This window comes from Theropithecus gelada, chromosome 11 (genome assembly GCF_003255815.1).
Source record: "Theropithecus gelada isolate Dixy chromosome 11, Tgel_1.0, whole genome shotgun sequence".
Lineage (NCBI taxonomy): Eukaryota > Metazoa > Chordata > Mammalia > Primates > Cercopithecidae > Theropithecus > Theropithecus gelada.
The window spans coordinates 59,812,307-59,830,800 of NC_037679.1; the positions used below are offsets into that span (position 1 = coordinate 59,812,307).

The following is an 18,494-nucleotide window of genomic DNA, read 5'->3' on the forward strand; positions in this document are numbered from 1 at the left end:
TCTAAGAAAGTATAATATTAGCTATGGTGAAGGGCTCACTTTATATAGATAGTTAGCTGTTGAAAAAAAGGTTTTATGTTCAGCATGTCTTCTTTGTTATACACACACATAATTTTGAAAAGCTCTGTGATCCCAGTAACATTACATATACTGTTATACAGGTTGCTTTTGTTCACACAACAAAGTACACATCTTTTCATATCAGTACCTATAGCTCTATCTTATTCTTTGAAGTGGTTAGTCTACTGTATGAATGTCCCATGAGTTATTTGAGCAGTTCCCTGTTAATGGATAGTTAGATATTGTTCTTAGTTTTTTATTTTTTATGTTAGTGTTTATGTATGTTCCCATACATTCTTTTAATCTATCATGTGTAAAGGCAAACTGATCTTAAGTTCATTAAAAAAATTGTATACCACAAAATTTTTGACAAACTAAAAATTATATCTAATATAAAATTAAGTTATTCGGGTTGGATCTCTGCCAAACATTTCAAAAGGAAAATTTCAAATAAAAAAAGATTCTCAACAAAGTCTATATTTTTGAAATAGCATGTAATGTTTTATTAAACTGTAAACTTATTTTTCTCTTAAAACTCTTTATCTGCAATAGAAGCATCTATTGCATTTAGGAGTAATTCTAGTACTAATTTTAACTCTGATTTCTATAGTGACATAGAATAAATGAAGACTGTTAACCACCTTAAGGATCTTATTTTTAAAAGTATAGAGTGCAGCAAAATAGAAGCATGTAGTATTGCTATATCCCTAAATTGGGATGATGATTCAGGGAAGACTTTGGAGGAATAGAATCTGGACAGGTAAGGGTGAGTCTGGAAAAGAGGTGCAAAAAGAGCATAGATGGATCAGCAAGTGCGAAGACCTAGAGGTGAAAGCATGGTGCTCAGGAGGATCTTTAAAAAGTTCACTAAAGCTGAAGTATAAGAGTCAAGAGACAGGGCTGGTGGGGATCCTACAAACTTTTGTTAGCTTGGTTGAGGAGTTAGGTCTTTATCCTGAAAACACTGGACAACCATTGAGGGTTTTAAGCAGGGTAGTAGTAAAATGCCCTTGGATCAGAGTTGTGAAAAATCACTCTGGCTGCGGTTCATGAAGAACAGGGTTGCAAGGCTGGAGAAAAGGTGACTGTTTCAGTAAACCTGGAGAAAGATGATGTGGCTTGAACTAGAGGAGTGGCTGTAGGTATTGAGAAAATTTAGAGGTAGAAGCAACGATATGGTCATAGTTCTGGCTGAGAAAAGATGGAGCAGGTGGAGGTATGAGAGAGGAGGGAATTAAGAATGTCCTGGTAACTTAGTGAATATTAATGGTGTTCCCTGAGATGGTAAACACAGGCAGCCTCTGTAAACATATAAATGAATGAATGGATGGATGAATGATAGATGTACAAAGGCAGGACCATTTGATGAGGAGGAGGATGATAGTAAATACAAAGCACTTGCAGGAGGTTTAACCTATCAGTTTTTTTTTTCTTTTGCATGCTTTATATAGCTGGTGCTCTTCATTATTTCAACAGATGAGGTTTGCTGCATCTTCTAATTGTATATCATATTTTGGATACATATTACTTTCTCTAGGTCAAATGTCCTGACAGACACTCTTGGCAAATCTTCCTTTCTTCACTTAGGATGTGTATTAGCGGCAGCCGCGGGAGGTCTGGACACAGGTGGCCATGGAACTCGCTGGTAATAGAGGACACATCTCTTAACTGGGTTGCTCTAAGAACTGATGCCTAAACCATCTCAGCATGGCATATAAAGGAGAAAGTGGGCATGGCCAGCCTCCCTCAGCTACACTCTCTCGGGTTAGCCCTGGAAGTCTTTACCCACGTAGAACCCGTACCCATAATATATGTATGGCATCTGACTTTTTCTACCCAAATATGGGAGGTGTGGAAAGCCACATTTACCAGCTCTGTCAGTGCCCGATTGGAAGAGGGCATAAGGTTATAATTGTGATTCATGCTTATGGAAATCGAAAAGGCATCAGTTACCTCACTAATGACCTCAAAGTCTATTACTTGCCTCTGAAAGTCATGTATAACCAGTCTATGGCCATGACCCTCTTTCACAGTCTGCCACTGCTCAAGTACATATTTGTTCAGGAGAGAGTCACAGTAATCCATTCACGTTTTCTGCCATGACCCATGATGTTCTCTTCCATGCGAAGACAATGGGGCTTCAAACAGTCTTCACAGACCATTCCCTTTCTGGATTTGCTAAGGTCGGCTCAGTGCTTACAAACAAACTTCTGTGTCTCTTTGTGACATAAGCCATATCATTTGCGTTTCTTATACTAGTAAGGAAAATACCATACTATGAGCAGCACCGATTCCTGAAATACTGTCTGTCATTCCTAATGCTGTAGATCCTACTGACTTCACTCCAGACCCATTTAGAAGGCATGGTAGTGTAACTATTGTTGTCAGCAGACTTGTTTACAGAAAAGGAACCAATTTGCTTAGTGTTATAACACCCAAACTCTGTCAGAAATGTTCAGATTTAAATTTCATAATTGGAGGAGAGGGACCAAGGAGAATCATTTTGCAAGAAGTTCCAGAAAGATACCAGTTGCACGACAGGGTGCATCTTTTGGGAGCTTTAGAACACAAGAATGTTAGCAATGTCTTGGTTCAAGGACATATTTTCCTTAATACCTCCCTTACTGAAGCATTCTACATGGCGATTGTGGAAGCAGCCAGTTGTGGTTTACAGGTTGTAAGTACCAGGGTTGGTGGAATTCCTGAGGTGCTTCCAGAAAATCTTACTATTTTATGAGAAACTTCAGTAAAATCTTTGTGTGAGGGATTGGAAAAAGCTATTTTCCAACTGAAGTCAGGGGCATTGCTGGCTCCAGAAAATATCCATAACATAGTAAAGACTTTCTACACCTGGAGGAATGTTGTGGAGAGAACTGAGAAAGTATATGACCAAGTATCGGTGGAATCTGTGTTGCCAATGGACAAACAACTGGACAGACTTACTTTTCACTGTGGACCAGTAACAGGCTACATCTTTGCTTTATAGGCTGTTTTCAACTTCCTCTTCCTTATTTTCTTGAGATGGATGACTACAGATTCTATCATTGATACTGGAATAGATGCCGCTGTGCCATGGGGTGCCTGGACTCATACATGTTCTCACAGTAAAAGAGGGGATGAGAATATTAAGATATCTAAAACCAGGTAGAAGAGAGCCTACATTGTAAGATTTTAAACATTTGTAATAGTTGTATTAAGACTATGGAAAATAACCTTGCTTTGGGGGGGCTTTTGTTTTTTATTAGTTTTTTATAAGTTAATTTAGTAAGTGATTCTACTTCTGTGTCATTCAATGTTTTCTTTTGAGGAAGGATAAAAACTTAGGCAATTCCTGAGTATAGAAGCCTTGCACTTATTTAAAATGTAGCAGAGAACATTTAAACTATTCAGGTATGAAATTTTTCAGACTACTGAAATCCCTGTAGCAGAGATGTTTTTTGTGTTTTGTGTTTTGTTTTTTGTTTTTGTTTTTGTTTGACACAGATTCTTGCTCTGTCGCCCAGGCTGGAGTGCAGTGGCATGATCTCAGCTCACTGCAAGCTCCGCCTCCCAGGTTCCAGCCATTCTCCTGCCTCAGCCTCCGGAGTAGCTGGGACTAAAGGCACACGCCACCATGCCGGGCTAACTTTTTGTAATTTTAGTAGAGATGGGGTTTCACTGTGTTAGCCAGGATGGTGTCTATCTCCTGACCTCGTGATCTGCCCACCTTGGCCTTCCAAAGTGCTGGGATTACAGGCGTGAGCCACCGGCCCCGGCCAGCAGAGATGTTTTAATGTTATATTTTGAGAGCTTTGGGTGCTGAAGGGCCAAACGTTCCCTGGGCATTTTTTGGGGCCAGTTTTTAATGTTATACCATTAGTTAGACACTCACTAGATGTTTACAAGTTTTCTTTAGGGAAGTACAACAACTATATGAACTATGTTAAGTCATGTTTATATACATTTATTAGAAATCTGAGTCATGCCTTTAAACATTTATTAGGTTCACTCAGTAGTTGTTAACATATAATTAACAGATTCCTTGAGTAAGATACCATCAGTTACCAGCACATTTTGAGCACCTGCTGTGTGTGGAATGTTGAACTAGATGCTTCCTGCCGTTAAGGACCAGAAGCGCATTCACTCTTCATCATTCAAATGGCTTACTTCATCCTAGTTATGGTTGATATAAGATAAATATCCAACATGCCAAAAATGCTCATGCCAGTTAATGCCAGGAAAAAAATCACCGACACACCACTAGTACTTCTTTGGTTCTGTTCTATGCATTCTTCTAGGTAGAGCCTTCATCTTCAGTTGTGTTTATGAAGATATTTTTTGCTTTTTAAATACTAGGGACTGATATCACTGTTGATAGTGCAGAGAAACCCTCCATAATTAAGTTTTCTGTAAAAGCCTTCGTGTTTTCTGAGCAGAATGTATGTGGTGTGCCATCCCAAAACCAGCTGCTACCCTGTCCTTTTAATGTAAGTCACTCTCCTTTGCTGTGGCCTTGCTGATGTCTGATAAGTGTTGTCAGTGTGCAAAAGACTTTATTTTATAATGTTTTATTTACAGCAAACCAAGTCTGAAAGTTTTAAGAACACAGTGTTTGTGGGTGGATATTATTAACTGTAATTGTTGTTGCCCAGAGCCATGGGTTTTTTAACCCCAGACTGTCCACATGGTGTGTATTATTCTTTGAACTTTTAAGGTTTTTGTGAGAAAAGGACTGTGAAATCAAAACAAGGAGGCACTTGTGGGTGCACTAGATAGATTCCGTCAGTATTGTGGTTCTGTGTAGGATTTTAAAAAATGACAAAATTCACAAAACTTACTATTTTTTAAAAAGTAACATGTCTATTAACTGGTTGTACTGATATAAAATGAAATATATTTGTGTTTTGTTTGCAGTAAAATGCAAAAGCAAGAATGCAGTTTTTAATATCTAGAAGTTAAGGAGTTCTTTTGTTGGAGAAAAATAGACTGATCTAAATCATTCAGTCTTACTGAGATTTTTATGCATAGGAACTCACATATAAACATGAAATAACACTCCTAATATTCATGGTAAAGTGAGAAACTATAACATTTGGTTTTTATTTATTCTACTCAACAGGTTTTAAAGGCACACCACCGTTTTTTCCTTATTTTTTGCTTAATTTTTAAAAATTGTCATTTAATTCTTAAATTGTCATTTATTTGAGATGGAAATGAGATTTAAAGTTAGCTGCCTTTGCATGTAAAATATATAACTTGCAAATTAAAATCTTTTTTTATAAGAAAATAAATGGAAGTAAATTTGTTTTACATAAATCTTAATTTTCAACTTTCCTAGATACTGTCACACGTGTCCATGTGAAGAGACCACCAAACAGGCTTTGTGTAAGCAGTAAACCTTTTTAATCATTGGGTGCAGGCTGACTGAGTCTGAAAAAGGAGTCAGCAAAAGGAGATAAGGGTGGGGCAGTTTTGTCGGATTTGGGTAGGTAGTGGAAAATTACAGTCAAGGGCAGTTTTTCCCTTGTGGGCAGGGGCGGGGGTTACAAGGTGCTCGGTGGGGAACTTCTGAGACTCATTGTCCAGAAGGAATGTCACAAGGTCAATTGATCAGTTAGGGTGGGGCAGGAACAAATCACAATGGTGAAATGTCATCAGTTAAGGCAGGAACTGACTATTTTCACTTCTTTTGTGGTTCTTCAGTTGCTTCAGGCCATCTGGATGTATAAGTGCAGGTCACAGGGGATATGTGATGGCTTAGTTTGGGCTCCGAGGCCTGACAGATACCTTAATTGTAACTCAGTGTTACACTGGTCAGTATTTGGAAACACATTGTTCTACCCTGCTACTTACATTGATTTGAAAGTTAATTTACACTGACAAGGAATTTATGAAAAATATATTTCTTTTGATGTTTCAAAGGTTGCCCATGACAAACTAATTTGTTAAAACATGCTACATGTCCAAAAATAAAGACCAGAATGACCAAAAAAAAAAAAACAAAAAAACCAAAAAACAAAAAACAGATGTGTATCAGCTTCTAGTTACGGCTATAACAAATTACTACAAATTTAGTGGTTTAAGACAACACAAATTCATTATCTTATGGTTTAGCAGTCAGAACTCAGGGTCTTTCAGCACTAAAAGGTGCTGACAGGGTTGTGCTGGGTTTGAAGCCTCCAAGGGAGAGTTCCTTTCCCAGTTTCCACTGACACCTGCATATTCCTTGGCTCCCTCCTCCATCTTCACAGCCTGTAGCGTAGCACCTCAGATCTCTCTCTGATGCTCTTCCATCATGACTTCTCTTCCTATCTCTCTGCAGCTGGCCTCACATCACCTTCAGTGAGTCTGACCTTTGTGCATCCCTCTTGTTTTTCTTTACCCCCAAGAGAGGGTTCTTGGATCTCATGCAAGAAAGAATTTAGGACAAGTCCATAGAGGAAAGCAAAAGAAAATTTATTAAGAAAGTAAAGGAATAAAGAATGACTACTCCATAGGCAGAGCAGCTCTGCATCCCTCTTACAGGAACTACTGGACTGCAGTGGGTCCACCAGGAAAATCTCCCATCTCAAGATTCTTAATTAATCTAAAAGGCCCCATTTGCCTTGTAAGGTCACATATTCACAGGTTCTGAGGATTAGAATATAGATAACTTTGAGAGCCATTATTCTGTCTACCACACATGGAGTTTATTTAAGATGTAAAAATGTTTATGTCCACTGGGGCGGTTGTATGAATTCCTGAGTAGCTTATTTATCAGAATCCTTGCCCCTTGGCAGAGCTGTTGTCCTGTTAACTTGGAACCTCTGCCTACACGGCAACCTTAGTCATTTATTTATTTATTTATTTATTTGAAACAGAGTCTCACTCTGTCACCCAGGCTGGCGCGACCTCGGCTCACTGCAACCTCTGCCTCCTGGGTTCAAGCGATTCTCCTATCTCAGCCTCCCTAGTAGCTGGAACTACAGGTGTTTGCCACCATGCCGACTAATTTTTTTTTTGTATTTTTAGCAGAGATGGGGCTTTACTGTGTTAGCCAGGATGGTCTTGATCTCCTGATCTCATGATCCACCTGCCTTGGCCTCTCAAAGTGCTGGGATTACAGGCGTAAGCCACCGCGCCCAGCTGTCATTTTTTTTTCCTAGTAATTCCTCTGGTATATCAGGCAGCTCACTTGACCTGCTGGTACCTTGACCATAATCACTGTACGTATTTTACCTGGAACATGTTGGGTGAGAGGCAAAATTATGTATCAATTCAGGTCATATAAATAATACTAAGAAATAATAAATGATATCAAAAAGGTCCCCAGCAGATGCCATTCACTATGTGGCTGCTTCTAAACTTTACTGTCACATTTCATCTATAGCAGAAACATTGTGGAGAAGGGAAACAATCAGTTTTTCTAGGGATATTCACATTTTTCACATTTTTCCTACTTTTGTAGGAGAAATGTTTCCTAAACTCCAGAAATGTTTCCTAAACTCCAGGCTTGAATACTTCTATCAACACTATTTCCAATAGCAAACCAGGAAAACTTACGCTTGGCTAAGCAGTATACAGGAATAGCTCAAAATAGTAAAAAGCACCACATAGGCAAGTAATAGGGAGAAATGTGAATTCAAGGGCTAAAGATATAATCAGAATTAATTCAGGCCAATCAGGAAGGGCTACTAGAAAGAGATGAATCAAAAAAGTTATAAAGCCTAGATTAGTTAAGATCATGAAGCAGTTCTCCCAACTGTTTATTCTCTGTCTCCTTTGCCGACTCCTTCGAAGTGTAAATGTTGGATTTTCACAGGTCTTGTTCTTAGTCCCTTGTCATTTCCTTCTCCATGTCCCTCAGATGATTTCATTCTTTCCAATGGCTTTAACTCCCAAGTACTTGCTGACAATTTTTATCTCCTCCTGAATTTTTTTCTTAGTTCTAGATTCATATTTCCAACTGCCTACCCGACATTCCTACTTGAATGTCTTTTTTTTTTAGACAGAGTCTCATTGTGTCACCCAGGCTGGATTGCAGTGGTATAATCTCGGCTCACTGCAACTTCTGCCTCCCAGGTTCAAGCAATTCTTCTGCCTCAGCCTCCCGAGGAGCTGGGACTACGGGTGCCGCAGCCACGCCCAGCTAAATTTTGTATTTTTAGTAGAGACAGGGTTTCATCATGTTGGCCAGGATGGTCTTGATTTCTTGACTTGGTGATCTGCCTGCCTTGACCTCCCAAAGTGCTGGGATTACAGGTGTAAGCCACTGTGCCTGGCCCCTACTTGAATGGTTTTTTGTTTCCTTTCTTTTTTTTTTTTTTTTTTTTTGAGAGGGAGTCTCCCTCTGTCGCCCGGGCTGGAATGCAGTGGCGCAATCTTGGCTCACTGCAAGCTCCGCCTCCTGGGTTCACGCCATTCTCCTGCCTCAGCCTCCCAAGTGGCTGGGACTACAGGCACCTGCCACCATGCCTGCCTAATTTTTTTGGGTATTTTTAGTAGAGATGGGGTTTCACTGTGTTAGACAGGATGGTCTCGATCTCCTGAGCTTGTGATCCGCCTGATTCGGCCTCCCAAAGTGCTGGGATTACAGGTGTGAGCCACTGCGCCTGGCGCTACTTGAATGTTTTTAAAGCCTTCCTGAAACAAACATAACCAAAACATAGCACTCTTTTTTTTTTTGCCCCCCAAGATGGAGTCTTGAGTCTTGCTCTGTCACCCAGGTTGGAGTCCAGTGGAGCAATCTTGGCTCACTGCAGTCTCCACCTCCTGGGTTCAAGCAATTCTCCTACCTCAGCCTCCCAAGTAGCTGGGATTGCAGGTGCCCACCACCACGCCTGGCTAATTTTTGTATTTTTAGTAGAGATGGGGTTTCACCGTGTTGGCCAGGTTGGTCTTGAACTCCTGACCTCATGATCCACCCATCTCAGCCTCCCAAAGTGCTGGGATTACAGGCATGAGCCACTGCACCCAGCCAACACAGCACTCTTGACCCATGTATGCTGTGTGTCCTGCTTCACTTCACCCTCATCTCAGTAAATGCTGCCTCTGTCTCTGATCAAATTCCCTAAACCTGAAACTTAGGAGTTGTTCTTGACACTTTGCTGTTACGTTCCTCTCCTTTATCACATCATCTCTGACAACTGCCAAATCCGTTTGTTCCTAACTCCAAATATATGTCAGATTCATCTCCTTCTTTCCAGTGGAGACTGTTAGATTCTAACTCGGTCACCATTGTTTGTCACTGAACTACTGCAGTGGACTCTTCCCTCTTCCACACTACTCTCCCATCTCATTTCTTATACAGTGTTTCTTTGGCTCTCACCTTTTCTATCCCTACTTGTTTCTCCTTTTCTCACTGTTTCCCCTAGTTCTTTTTCCTACATCTTCATCCACTTTTCTCCCCTTTTCTCTGTTAAACACGTCACTGTTTCACTCCGCTATTTCTCTCTCTTCTTCAGATTTCTTTTAAAACTGTGAATTAGATCATGTCACTACTCTCTTAGTTAAAATTCATTCGTGACTTCCATTGCATTTAGGATAATACCTAGTGAGGGACTTCAATAAACCACTGACAGCACTAGACAGGTCATCAAGACAGAAAATCAACCAAGAAACAATGGATTTAAAGTATACCTTGGGACAAATGGACTTAACAAATATATACAGAACATTTCATCCAACAACAGCAGACAGAATACACATTCTGTTCAACAGTGCATGGAGCTTTCTCCAAGATAAACCATATAGTAGGGCATAAAACGAGCCTCAATAAATTTAAGAAAATTGAAATTATATCAAGCACTCTGTCAGACCACAGTGGAATAAAACTAGAAATCAACTCCAAAAGGAACCTTCAAAACTATGTAAACACATGGAAACTCAATAGCCTGCTCCTGAATGAGCATTGGGTCAAAAACGAATCAAGATGGAAATTTAAATGTTATTTGAACTGAACAACAGTAGTGACACAACCTATCAAAACCATGGGATACAGCAAAGGTGGTGCTAAGAGGAAAATTCATAGCCCTAAATGTGTATATCAAAAAGACTGAAAGAGCACAAGCTAATACTCTAAGGTCACACCTCAAGGAACTAGAGAAACAAGAACAAACCAAACCCAAACCCAGCAGAAGAAAGAAAATAACCAAGATCGTAGCAGAACCAAATGAAATTGAAACAAAAAATTACAAAAGATGAATGAAACAAAAAGCTGGTTCTTTGAAAAGATAAATAAATAAAATTGATAGACCATTAGCAAGATTAATCAAGAAAAGAGAAAAAATCCAAATAACCTCACTAAGAAACAAAACAGGAGATATTACAACTGGCAACACTGAAGTACAAAAGATCATTCAAGGCTACTGTGAACACTTATGCACATAAACTAGAAAACCTAGAAGAGATGGATACATTACTGGAAAAATACAATCCTCCTAGCTTAAAACAGAAAGAATTAGATACCCTGAACAGACCAGTAACAGTGAGATTTAAATGGTAATTAAGAAATTACCAACAAAAAAGAAGTCCAGGTCTGGATGGATTCACAGCAGAACTCTACCAGACATTCAAAGAAGAATTGGTACCAATCCTTTTGACAGAATTCCACAAGATAGAGAAGGAAGGAACCCTTCCCAACTCATTCTATGAAGCCAGCATCACCCTAATACCAAATCCAGGAAAGGACACAACCAAAAAAGAAAACTACAGACCGATATCCTTGACAAACATAGACACTAAAATCCTTGACAAAATACTAGCTAACTGAATCCAACAACATATCAAAAAGATAAACCACCATGATCCAAGTGGGTTTCATACCAGGGACACAGGGATGGTTTAACATATGCAAGTCAGTAAATGTGATACAACACATAAACAGAATTAAAAGCAAAAATCACATGACCATTTCAGTAGATGAAGGAGAAAAAGCATTAGGCAAAATCCAGCATCCCTTTATGATTAAAACTCTCAGCAAAATCTTCATACAAGGGGCATACCTTAATATAATAAAAGCCATCTATGACAAACGCACATCCAATGTGATGCTGAATGGGGAAAAGTTGAAAGCATTTCCTGTGAGAACTAGAACAAAACAAGGATGCCCACTCTGACCACTTCTCTTCAACTTAGCACTGGAAGTCCTATCCAGAGTAATGAGACAAGAGAAAGAAATAAAGGGCATCCAGGCTGAGCATGGTGGCTCATGCCTGTAATCCCAGCATTTTGGGAGGCCAAGGCCGGTGGATCATGAGGTCAGGAGATCAAGACCATCCTGGCTAACATGGTGAAAACCCGTCTCTACTAAAAATACAAAAAACTAGCCGGGTGTGGTGGCGGGCACCTGTAGTCCCAGCTTCTCGGGAGGCTGAGGCAGGAGAATGGCTGGAACCCAGGAGGCGGAGCTTGCAGTGAGCTGAGATCGCACCACTGCACTCCAGCCTGGGCAACAGAGCAAGGCTCCATCTCAAAAAAAAAAAAGAAATAAAGAGCATTCAAATCAGTAAAGAGGAAGTCAGACTGTTACTGATTGCTGATATGATTGTTTACCTTGAAAACCCTAAGGATTCCTCCAGAAAGCTCCTAGAACAGATAAAATATTGGGGGAACCCGCCCACCCCAATATTTCAAGGTAGATGCTTTCTATTTTACATAAGTGTTGGCCGGCTGAGAAGTAAAGAGAGTACAAAGAGAAGAATTTTACAGCTGGGCCGCCGGGCGTGACATCACTTATCGGTAGGACCATGATGCCCGCCTGAGTCTCAGATCAGCAAGTTTTTATTAAGGGTTTCAAAAGGGGAGGGAGTATAAGAACAGGGAGTAGGTACAAAGATCACATGCTTCAAGGGCAAAAAGCAGAACTACTAATAAGGGTCTAAGAAAGATCACATGCTTCTGAGGGAACAGGACAAAGGGGAAAAGCAGAACTACTGATAAGGGTCTATGTTCAGTGGTGCACGTATTGTCTTGATAAACATCTTAAACAACAGAAAACAGGGTTCGAGAGCAGAGAACCGGTCTGACCACAAATTTACCAGGGCGGAGTTTTTCCCCACCCTAGTAAGCCTGAGGGTTCTGCAGGAGACCAGGGCATATCTCAGTCCTTATCTCAAGCGCGTAAGACAGACATTCCCAGAGCAGCCATTTATAGACCTCTCCATTGGAGCGCATTCGTTTTCCAGGGTATTAATATTAATATTCCTTGCTAGGAAAATAATTTAGCGATATCTTTCCTACTTCCACATCTGTTTATAGGCTCTCTGCAAGAAGAAAAATATGACTGTTTTTGCCCGACCCCATGGGCAGTTAGACCTTATGGTTGTCTTCCCTTGTTCCATAAAAATCGCCGTTATTCTGTTCTTTTTCAAGGTGCACTGATTTCATATTGTTCAAACACACGTTTTACAATCTATTTGTACAGTTAACACAATTATCACAGTGGTCCTGAGGTGATGTACATCCTCAGCTTACGAACTTAACAGGATTAAGAGATTAAAGTAAAGACAGGCATAAGGAATTATAAAAGTATTATTTGGGAACTGATAAATGTCCATATTAACATGAAATATTCACGATTTATGTTCCTCTGCCACGGCTCCAGCCGGTCCCTCCATTTGGGGTCCCTGACTTCCCACAACATTAAAAAAATTCAGCAAGGTTTCTGGATACAAGCTTAATGTACACAAATCAGTAGCTTTTCTATACACCAGCAGCAACCAAGCAGATAATAAAATCAAGAACTCAACCCCTTTTATAATAGCTGGAAAAAAAAAAAAAAAGAATATACCTAACCAAGGAGTCAAGGACTTCTACAAGGAAAACTACAAAACACTGTTGAAACAAATCATAGACAACACGAACAAATGGAAATAAATCCCATGCTCATGGATGGGTAGGGTAGACTCAATATTGTGAAAATGACCATACTGCTAAAAGCAATCTACAAATTCCCCATTGAAATACCACCATCATTCTTCACAGAATTAGAAAAAACAGTTCTTTTTTTTTTGAGATGGAGTCTTGCTTTGTCATCCAGGCTGGAGTGCAGTGGTGTGATCTCGGCTCACTGCAAGCTCCGCCTCCTGGGTTTATGCCATTCTCCTGCCTCAGCCTCCCGAGTAGCTGGGACTACAGGCGCCTGCAACCACACCTGGCTAGTTTTTTGTATTTTTGGTAGAGACGGGGTTTCACTGTGTTAGCCAGGATGGTCTCGATCTCCTGACCTTGTGATCCGTCTGCCTCGGCCTCCCAAAGTGCAGGGATTATACAGGCAGGAGCCACCACACCTGGCCTAGAAAAAATAATTCTAAAATTCATTTGGAACCAAAAAAGAGCCCGCATAGCCAAAGCAAGAGTAAGCAAAAAAAACAAAACAAAACAAAAAACAAAACAAATGTGGAGGCATCACACTACCTGATTTCAAACTATACTATGAGGCCATAGTCACCAAAACAGCATGGTACAGCTACAAAAATAGGCACATAGGTAATGGGACAGAATAGAGAACCCAGAAATAAACCCAAATACTTCCAGCCAAATGATCTTTGACAAAGCAAAGAAAAACATGAAGTGGGGGAAAGGACACCCTTTTCAACAAATGGTGCTGGGACAATTGACTAGCCACATGTAGGATTCTCATCTCTCACCTTATACAAAAATCAGCTCCAGATGGATTAAGGATTTAAACCTAAGACCTGAAACTATAAAAATTCTAGAAGATAACATTGGAAAAACCCTTCTAGACATGGGCTTAGGCAAGGATTTAATGAACAGGAACCCAAAAGCAAATGCAATAAAACAAAGATAAATAGCTGGAACCTAATTAAACTAAGGAGCTTTTAGTTTGCATGGCAAAAGGAACAGTCAGCAGAGTAAACAAACAACCCACAGAGTGAGAGAAAATTTTCATAATGTGTACATCTGACAAAGGACTAATATCCAGAATCTACAATGAACTCAAATCAGTAAGAAAAACAATCCCATCAAAAAGTGGGCTAAGGACATGAATAGACAGTTCTCAAAAGAAGATAAAAAATGGCCAACAAAAATAAAAAATGCTCAACATCACTAATGATCAGGGAAATGAAAATCATCAAAACCACAATGCAATACCACCCCACTCCTGCAAGAATGGCCATAATCGAAAAATCAAAAAACAGTAGATGTTGGCATGGATGCAGTGAACAAGGAACACTTCTACACTGCTCGTGGGAATGTAAACTAGTACAGATGCTATGGCAAACAGTGTGGAGATTCCTTAAAGAACTAAAAGTAGAACTACCTTTTGATCCAGCAGTCCCAGAGGAAAAGAAGTCATTAGTCGAAAAAGATACTTGCACACGCATGTTTATAGCAGCACGATTCACAATTGCAAAATCATGGAAACACCCCAAATACCCATCAATCAATGAGTAAAGAAACTGCGTGTGCTCCCCCTCATATATATAATATATCTATCATAGAATACTATGCAGACATAAAAAGGAATGAATTAACAGCATTTGCAGTGACCTGGATGAGATTGAAGACTATTATTCTAAGTGAAGTAACTCACGAATGGAAAACCAGACATTGTGTGTTCTCACTGATATGTGGGAGCTATGCTATGAGGACACAAATGCATAAGAATGATGCGATGGACTTTGGGGACTTGGGGGGAAAAGTGGGGGGGGGGCGAGGGATAGAAGACCACAAATATATATGGTGCAGTGTATACTGCTCGGGTAATGGATGCACCAAAATCTCACAAATCACCACTAAAGAACTTACTCATGTGACCAAATACCACCTGTACCCCAATAACTTGTAGAAAAATAAAAAATAAAAGTAAAAAAATTATGTATTCATTTAGGTGTTTGCTATTTTCAGTCTTCTCAACTGGTGTATTAGCTCCACAAGGGCAGTAACACGTCTTTTACGTTCATCACTGTGTCTCTTGCCTGTGATGTCTAGTTCAGTAAAGGACGTGAATAAATAAATGAGTGTATACCACATGAAAAAAGATTATAGTGCAAACAGTTAAATAGCCCCAGAAATAAGTATAACTGATAGAGAGGACATTGAGGAGACAGGTTGAAGGGAATGAAGGGTCTATGTTAAATAAATTCCTAAATATTTATTCTAGCAAAGTGAGTTGTCAATCGCAAATTTTTATCTGAGTATCCTGTCAATTATGATGTGTTTATTTTAAAGCTTTTACTCACATTTATAACTATATTTATTTTTGTGTTAGTAAAAGAAGCTTTCCAAATTATGCTTAAAGATAATCTGAGTATTACTAGCTTTGTTTTCTTATCTCTTTTTAATTAGATAAATTATATCAAATGAATTACAATTATGTCTCATCACCATATTTGTAATTCATTTGTTAAATGCTAACTATGTATCTGGTACTTTATAGGTATCATCTCATTTAATTTTTACAGCAGCCATAAGAAGGAAATGGTCATATCTCATTTTACAGATCAGAACACTGAGGCTCAGAGAAGTTAACTACTCCAAAGTCATATAGCCAGTATTTTCTGGAGCTGGAATTCAAATCAGATGTCTTCAATACCTTCTGCTACCCCATTGCTGTCTTTATGGTGAGTTATTTTAGTACGCATTAAGAAATACATGAAATATGATTGGTATAGATATAGTATTTCTATTTTCTTTATTAGGCAGTTAGGAAACATTTAACTCAGAATTTTAAAGCTGAGAAACTTTTTTCTGAGTAAATCAGAAAGGATGTATTCTTCAACTATTTTTCTAAATGAAGCATTAGAAAAGGATGAAATATTTTGACATACAGAAAGGCATACAGACTAGTATAATAACATCTTTGTTCTTACCACTTATCTTGAAATAAAATCTTACTGGTACAGTTGAAAGGCCCTTGTGCATCCTCCCCAGGGTCATTTTCCTCTCTCTTCCTCGGTGGTAACTGCGATATCAACTTGATCCTACCCTTGCAGCTTGTGTATCTTGGCGATAAACTGGTGGCTGAGTGCTGAATGGATATGTGGCACAATGGCAATTAATGTTATTCTTTTTCCTGAAGAAACTTACCTTATTTCTTTGCTTTTTTTTTGTTTGCTACTCTTCCTGGTTGACTTCAGATTTGTAACAGATTGGAGCCATGACACTTTGAATTCTCCCCATCATACCGTATACCGTGAGAAAAGATTGAAAATATATAAGTTTCAGAGCCTATATCTTTGGGATGAAAGATCGGTTCAGTAGTTGGTGTTTTTAATCCCATTATGATCTGAAGTCAAATTAGAATGAAGAGCCTTAATACAAATAATCTTGAGTACCTCATGACTTTTAAAAAATATTTAAAGATGAGTGGGTTAGGCTCAAATTCTGATCAAATTTCAGATGGATGAGCACATTCTGTGTTTCCAACATTTTCCTCGGATTTTAAAAGTTAAGTATAGTATTCCTAACTTTGTATGATCTATGCATAAGAGTGTCTTGTGAAAGATTCCCAACAGGTTTAGAGTGTAGTTTAGACTTGGTTACATGAGAGGTCTTCCTTCACACTCGCCAAATCTAAGGGAAAAGGCTTCCTTAAGTTGGCAAAGAATTGAAATAGACTTCTTCAAAAAGGCAAAAAGACAAAAACAAAAAATAAGGACAATATGTTGCTCATTAAGATGCACAATGAAGTGTTACTGGTTCAGTGTAATTGATTTATATGAAACAGATTTTTAGGGAATGATAGAAAAGAGGAAAATAGGTAATAAAATGAAGGAGAAGCAAGAATTGTGATTGTGGTACAGATCGGGGACTGGGGCTAAGAAGCTACTCTTGGGAATAAATGCCTGAGACACAAAAATACCTTGGAAAGATGATAGTGAATGACTAGAAAATACCAAAGGCTGGTTTTTAGTATCTGTTACATAGTGAGTACTCATTACTTAATTGATGATTGACTGATAAAATCTCATCAATGAAAAGCACATGTTCATGTATGAAAATACATAATAACTTGTCTGCATACTATTTTATTAAAGAATTTCTTTTTTAAAGTTAATCCAGATGGTTATATTTTTGTCATCTTAAAAGTATTTTTTTCTGTTATGCAAGAAAAATGATTTTAAAAATGTATGTGAAGACTCTTGCTAAAGTTCAAGTGACCAAATATTGTGCATAAATTCTTTATTTCTTTCATAAAACTAATTTTGTTGAATTTTCCATAAAAAGTGCAACGACTAAACATTCTTGTGATAGCTTCTTTGTGAATGTGTCACTGTTCTTGATTTGCACACGCCTTATAATTTAGGCTTTCTTTTGTTTTGGGCTGGCAGCTCCAACTGTTAAAGCTCTTGTCTGATTATGTGGAACTCCATTTTAATAGGAGCAGCTTCTTTGCTGCATTTTTAAAAAATGGTCTTGGAAGCTTCTTACTTCCGAGAAGTGGATCTTTGTTGCGGACAAAGGATTATTTATGCTAAAGGAAAATGTATTCCCCACTGAATTAGCTCGTGGGAAGCATAACAAGATCATTAGGAATGCTCACTTGTACTTTGGCCTTTTGCTGTGGTGGAGAGAAGGGAAAATGACATCAAAAAGGACATTCTGTTGTCTTTTGCCTTCCTGCAAAGAAAATGTATTATAATGTTAGGCTTTTCAGTATGGTTTAGCTCAGGTTCAACTCTGGTACTAGAAGAATGTTCCTGAAAGGAAAGTGGTATGTATAGTTGACACTGTGCATGAGGTATGTTTGATATAACTTAGAGGAAAAAATAACTTTTTCTTGGAAAGTAATAGCATTAGCTTTGTAATTATTGTATATTTTTTCTTAAAATATTTTAAAGGTGGTTTGTAACAAAAATAGACTAGCTTATTATGCTGCTATGAGCAATAAAAAATCCTAGGTTTTTATAGTCTATACTGTTGAATGTTTTTAAACTCTTCACTTTTATCCCTTTGAAAATATAGGAAAGAATTGTATTTACCTAATTCAATGAATTAAAGTATTTTTTTCCATGTAGATTTCAAGAATACTACTTTGGAGCTAAAATTGCTGTTTCTTTTTTGTCTTTGGAAAATTATTATGGGGAGGCATTGAGCATTTTCGTTCACAGTTAAAATTGATGTTTATCTTTATTAGCAGAATAAGCTTATAGTCAAGTTTGTGAATTTATGCAAAGTCCATATGACCTGTTAGGATTTTGATGACAATCAGATAAAGGACAATTTCAATATCAGTTGTTGTAACATTTATATTTACATTATGTTCACAGGGGAAAATAAAATTCTGGGAGATTTTTATATGAGCTAAGTTTTGTTGTTGATTTTTTTTTCAAAACTGTCCAGATGGTTCAAGAATTACTTTGATGCTAATGCCAGAAAAAAATACATATTATATTAAAGTCTGTTTCAGGTTTTCCTTTTTCAAATGAGTAGTCCTTTATGAAGTAAAAAGCAAGGAGTGATACGAATTTGCTTATAGTCAGACTATTCTAACTAGAAGAGAAAGTTTT

The 18,494-nt window shown here is 38.4% G+C and overlaps 1 protein-coding gene and 1 pseudogene across 3 annotated transcripts in view; both read left to right on the forward strand.

Moving 5' to 3' along the window:
- Nucleotides 1-18,494, forward strand: part of GAS2L3 (growth arrest specific 2 like 3) — a 52,342-nt gene that overhangs the window by 3,269 nt on the left and 30,579 nt on the right. Inside the window, exon 2 of one of the 3 annotated variants that reach the window (XM_025402475.1) lies at nt 15,485-15,605. The exons of 1 other annotated variant lie outside the window; for it this stretch is intronic. The gene's annotated coding sequence lies outside the window, so the exon portion shown is untranslated. Of the gene's footprint in view, nt 1-15,484; nt 15,606-17,343; nt 17,699-18,494 lie in introns of those variants that run through there. One more of the 3 variants, XM_025402477.1, reaches the window with a different exon arrangement.
- Nucleotides 1,768-3,208, forward strand: LOC112634727 (annotated as a pseudogene).